The sequence below is a fragment of the Thamnophis elegans genome, chromosome 2 (genome assembly GCF_009769535.1).
Source record: "Thamnophis elegans isolate rThaEle1 chromosome 2, rThaEle1.pri, whole genome shotgun sequence".
Taxonomy (NCBI): domain Eukaryota; kingdom Metazoa; phylum Chordata; class Lepidosauria; order Squamata; family Colubridae; genus Thamnophis; species Thamnophis elegans.
Window position 1 is genome coordinate 143328986 of NC_045542.1, and position 5582 is coordinate 143334567.

Genomic DNA, 5582 nt, shown 5'->3' on the forward strand with positions numbered 1-5582 from the left:
AAGTAGACTAGTTCATTTTATTTATCCTGTAGCACATTCACTTGCAATAAACAGGAGCAAAATATAAAACATAATCTGAAATCTTGATGGGAAGTTTATATCTTAAGTTGCAAATATAATTTTTTTGCTTCATTTGTTATAGGCTCTGTTTTGACAGTCACTGTTTGTGCTGGAATTATTTTTCAGCCCCAAAGTCACAATTAGCTGATAGCACTTTGCCCCACAGCGGTGCCAAAGAAGCAAGGTTCAGAGAAGGGCTTCTGAGGCTTGAGGGGTGCACAGAAATAGCAACGAGGTAATATGTGAAATTGCCGGTACCTCTCCTCGGCTTTTCCTTAGGGTGACTGTATGTGATTCGCTCCTCCACCCTCCATTGATGGTATTGTTTCCAAAACTTTACAGTTCCGTTCAACCGGTGAAATCAACTGCATTTAAGGCTAGTTTACTGTGTAGTTTCTGTCTCCCTTAGAGCCAGAATGGGGCCTCAGAGTCAAACCTATTACTAAGGGAGTGTTTTATTATTATAACTTTACTGCAGCGCTTTAAAAAGATCATAACCCTGGACTACTTTCAGTTGAAAGGAGAAATCAAGCCACCACTTCAGCTTTATAGCCAATGATTAAAGTGCTTATTCTTATTAACATTTTGATAAACCATAGACAGTCTCGATTTCAAAAGCTGCTGCCTAAGCAATTTAATATTTATTTTGGAAATTTTATATTGTTCATGTTTTGTTTTTTAATTCTCCAACCAGTTAGCCCATTGCCAAATGAACATAGGATGTAAAGTATTAGGATTGTACAGTCATCCAGACATCCACATCTTAAAAACAGCTACATATTTTCGACTTATTGAAATGCAAACAGTACAGCTGCACCTGAATGTGGTTTAAAATTGGATTTGTATTTCATTCCATAAATGGAAAGTAACAAGAATTCTTTAAGGTTTTAAAACAGTGAATGTTAAACTGAAAATGATAGAGCCATACGTAATTGTGTGTTTGTGGGTTAAAGAGCCCATTTGGGATGGCTACTGCCAAAACATTTGAGCCAAAGTGTTTTTGTGGAGATGACATTATCTCCTGCAAGTCCCTTGAACTGCAAGGTGATCAAATTGCTCAGTCCTAGAGGAATTCAACCCTGACTGCACTTTAGAAGGCCAGATCCTGAAGATGAAACTCAAATACTTTGGCCACCTAATGAGAGGGAAGAACTCCCTGGAGAAGAGCCTAATGCTGGGAAAGATTGAAGGCAAAAGAAGGGGCAGCAGAGAATGATGTGGCTGGATGGAGTCCCTGAAGCAGTAGGCAAGAGATTAAATGTACTCCAGGGGATGGTAGAGGACAGGAAGCCCTGGAGGAATGTTGTCCATATGGTCACGATGGGTCAGACATGACTTCGCAACTAACAACTACGAATGACATTATTCCACACTAGAAAAAAGAGAAATTGGGTCAAACAGTTTAATAATCATTGTCTTAAAAATAAGGGATATTCTGTGTATGACTCAAAAGTACTTAGATCCCTCATATTTTGTATCTTAAAGAGAACTTAGGCAAGCTTTCATAAATAATTTACAAAAGAACTGGGAGGACATTTTTGAGTAACTGAAAATATTAATCTATTTAAACATAAAAATACATACATATTCCCAATAAGATGCATGTATGGATATGTGAAAAAGTACACACCTGTTGAAATGTTTTTCAACATAGTTCAACATATAGCTAGCTGGTCTTCATTTCAACACTACGGTATTGCTAAAGAGGATAACCATTTACATTTTGTAATCCATTGTGTAATTTAAATAGAAGTAGTGCCTGATTATTGACTATTCAAAGTTACAATGGCACTGAAAAAAGTGACTTACAACTGGCCCTCACACAACCACTGCAGTATCCCTATGGTCACATGATTATAATTCATATGTCTGGTAAGTACGGGTAATCCTTGAGTTATGACAGTTCACTTAGTGACCATTTAAAGTCACATGATAATGCCAAGTGTTTACAACAAAGTTCTAAAATTAGGAATGTTGCAGCACAGCAGTCATTCACCCTTACAAACGACCAGAGGCACTGCAATGTTCACCCTATTCCCTTTCCCATTCCCTACAGCTGCTTCTCCCCTCCATTCTGCTGTGGCAGACTCAACTTGCAAAGATCTGTTCCTTCTCTGCCACTGTTTCTTTGCCTTTGAGGGAGAATAGAGCAGGATTACTTTCCTTCTAGCAACCAATCGGCTTGCAAATGCTTTTCCCATAGAGTGAAATATTCTGGGGGCTGTGATCTTGCATGACTTCAGGCACCCACTCTCTGCAAAAGCGAATGGGTACGTACCTAAAGTCACATGAGATCACGGCCTCCATAAGAATTCATTCTCGGCCCTGATTTGCAAGCTGACGGGACACTGGAAGGGAAAATTGTCCTGCTCTCCACTCCCTCAAAGGTAAAGAAACTGCAACAGAGAGTTGAGTCCGGCACAGCAGGATGGGAAGGGGGAAGCAAGAGATATCTGTGGGTCAGTGAGGCCTTGGGTGGCCTGTTCCATCATTAGGCAACCCCTCTCCCCCATGGCCTTTCCCACCATGAGCTACCTCGTACACATAATAGCCCACATATTCGTTTAGCGAATTCATGGGTGAAAGTAGGGAGTGATCACCTTCAAGTTACATGATTCCCTCCTATGAATCCTCGAGTTAAGAATGTAATTGCCAGGCTCCATTACATTTGTAACTCGAGAATTACCTGTTGTAGTTGTAGCATCCGAGGGTAATGTGATCACCATTTGCAATCTTCCTAGCTTGCTTCCAATAAGCAAAGTCAATGGGGGAAGCTGGGTTCACTTATACCATGTGATTCACTTAACTGTCACAAGCAAGGTTATAAAATCAGGCACAACTCTTTTAGCCTTGCTTAGTAACAAATTCTGGTCCCAATTGCAATCATAAATCAAAAACTACCTGTAAACAAATTAAAATTTCATATACAGAAAAGTAAATGCATACCTACTATCATGATTCAAAGCTTAAGCTAAAGCTAAAATCAGGTGCACTAAATCAGGTGCAAATGATTAGAACATCATTGAGACTCTGGTTGGAACCTGTCTTGTTGGAGGTCTCAACCTACATCTACCTCAGGTATGGTTTGCTCTTTGTTGTTGAAGTGCGTACTGCCACCATGCCCAAATTGAAAACGCTCTCTGTGGCCCTCAGAAAGGTGCTTTAGAACATGGGAAGAGATTTTTAAAAATTGCCAATTAGACACCAATTATTCCACTGCTTGTAAGATAATCTATAATAGAGATTTCAAACTGTTAATCTGCCCAGGCCAGGCTATGCCATTAGGTTCAGTCCAAGAGCAGAATGCAAGTTGTTGAAAAATGTCTCTAGGGACTCCAGAATTTCACATGACCATCAGGTCACTCTTACCACTATTGTTGTTGAAGTCTGTGAGCCTATTGTTACAAAGCAGTTGCACAAATTAGATCTACACAGGTGATGTACCAGGATGAAACTGTTGAACACTTAGGCAAAGTTCAAGACTTCAGGTACAATGTGCTTTGGACAGATGAGGCAATGATAGGATCATTTGGCAACAGGACCAAAAGATATGCTTTATAAAAACCAAAGAACCTGATGCCAACTATAAACCATGTTGGTGGAAATGTTATGGTTTGGGCTGCCTTGCTGCATAACAGCCTGCACAGCTTGTCATCACAGAAGATACTATGGGTTCTTCATTGTACTAGACCGTGCTTTAGGATAATGCGAGGCCATCTGTCAGAAAACTGAAGCAGAACAGAAAGTGGACCTCACAACATGACAACTCTAAACATTCCAGTAAATTAACCAAGGAATGGCTGAGAAAATAAATTAATGGGAGTGTTCTAAAATGGCCAACTGAAATCTGGGGTCTAAATCCCATCAAGATGTTATCAAGTGATTTTAAAACAGGCTATGTATGCAAGAAACTCCTCAAGCATTACACCCAGGCAAAGTCTGAAAAGCTGGAAAAAATTCTCCATGAAAGAGTGGGAAAAATTACTCTAAAATTACTCTCAGTGGATGTCAGAAACTGGGAAATGGTTATATGAAATGCTTACTTGAGGTTGTTTCTGCCAAAGGAGGCAATACCTGGGATAAGAACCAAGACTGTTGGTTCCCCCCACCCCCCCAAGAAAGAAATGGCATGTCTTATTTATTTAAATAATTGCCAAGTTTTACCATCTTTGTTTTACTGGATTGTTGTACGCTGCCCAGACACTTTCTGTGAGATAGGCTACTATATAAATTTGATTCATAAAAATAAAGTCATTTTTTCATGTTTTTGTTCAGTTACATCACCATTTATCTTTATGTATTGTTTGAATGAAGATACACACTAGTATGTCCACAAATGTTAAAAAAGAAAAAAACTTTATATGGGGTGTACTTATTTTTTCACATGATTGTATAATATGTAGGCATATGTCTGTGCATACACTCTCATGTAAGGATTTCCCAAGTACCTATTTGGAACACAGCTACAGATAGTTATCTGGAGCAGTGTTACGTTTCCTTGCCTGAGGAGGAGCACAACTTTTCCTGCAATTTTGCTCCTTTCTTTCTATGCAGAGCTACTTTTCTTCCTGAATAAGGATGTATACGGATTGTAGCTTAAAAAACAACAACCAAATAGCACTCATTTCTCATGGAGTTTTCAGGAAAGCAACAGGTAATTTTTCATAGACATCTAAGTTACTTGCTCTCTTCTATAATGTAGCTGTAACAGTAGGCTTAAATGCAGAAAAATGTGTTTTTCAGAAAACCAATCAGAATTACAGAGACTTTAATTCCAATCTCAATCAAGCTGCTTTATGAGAAAGGGGAAAACCTGAACTGAACAATCATACCAGTGTTAAGTTCTAACTGGTAAAAATATGGTGGAAAATATGAGGTCGTCATCACAATATATTTAAGTGGACAATGGCCAAAATATAATAAGTAATGCAGAAAAACAAAATACTGGGTTTGGTCCCAGCAAAACATAGTTCTTATAGTTCAGTTCTTCAATAAAAAAATTGTCAGTTCAAATAAAACAGATGTCAAATGGATGCAAAAATACAACTTAAAAAGTTCTAAGGACTGCATGTTTTTGCTTTTCCTTTCTACAACCAATGTTATACCCAACTGCTGCCAGCTGAGGTAATGATGAGGAAACGTTCTTAAATTCTGATGGATTAAAATCAGTTGTCATAAAGTTATGATTCTATTCTCTCTAAATGCCAGTACTAATAAACATCTGCAGTAAATCTCAGACTTTCAGGTAAGTAGGCTACCTGAAAAAATTAAAAAGAAAAATCCTGGCCTCAAATACCTGCTATCCCAATTCCAGATTCATTTAATTAAAAATTACAACAAAAGCAACAAGTTAGTATACTAATAAACAATTTCTTGCACGAATCCCATAGAATCAGGTAACCAGGAAAAAAAAACTTGTTTAAATAGGCTAGCAAATTTGTATAGGAATATAGTATAGTAAGACATTCTGTGTGTTACTAATTATGTCTTTTGCTCCTCCAATAAAGACACATTGTTCAATA

General features: G+C 38.1%; 1 protein-coding gene across 1 annotated transcript in view; it reads left to right on the forward strand.

Annotated features, from left to right (window-relative positions):
• Window positions 1-5582, forward strand: part of LOC116502680 (zinc finger protein 420-like) — a 474998-nt gene that overhangs the window by 391250 nt on the left and 78166 nt on the right. The gene's annotated exons all lie outside the window — the stretch shown is intronic.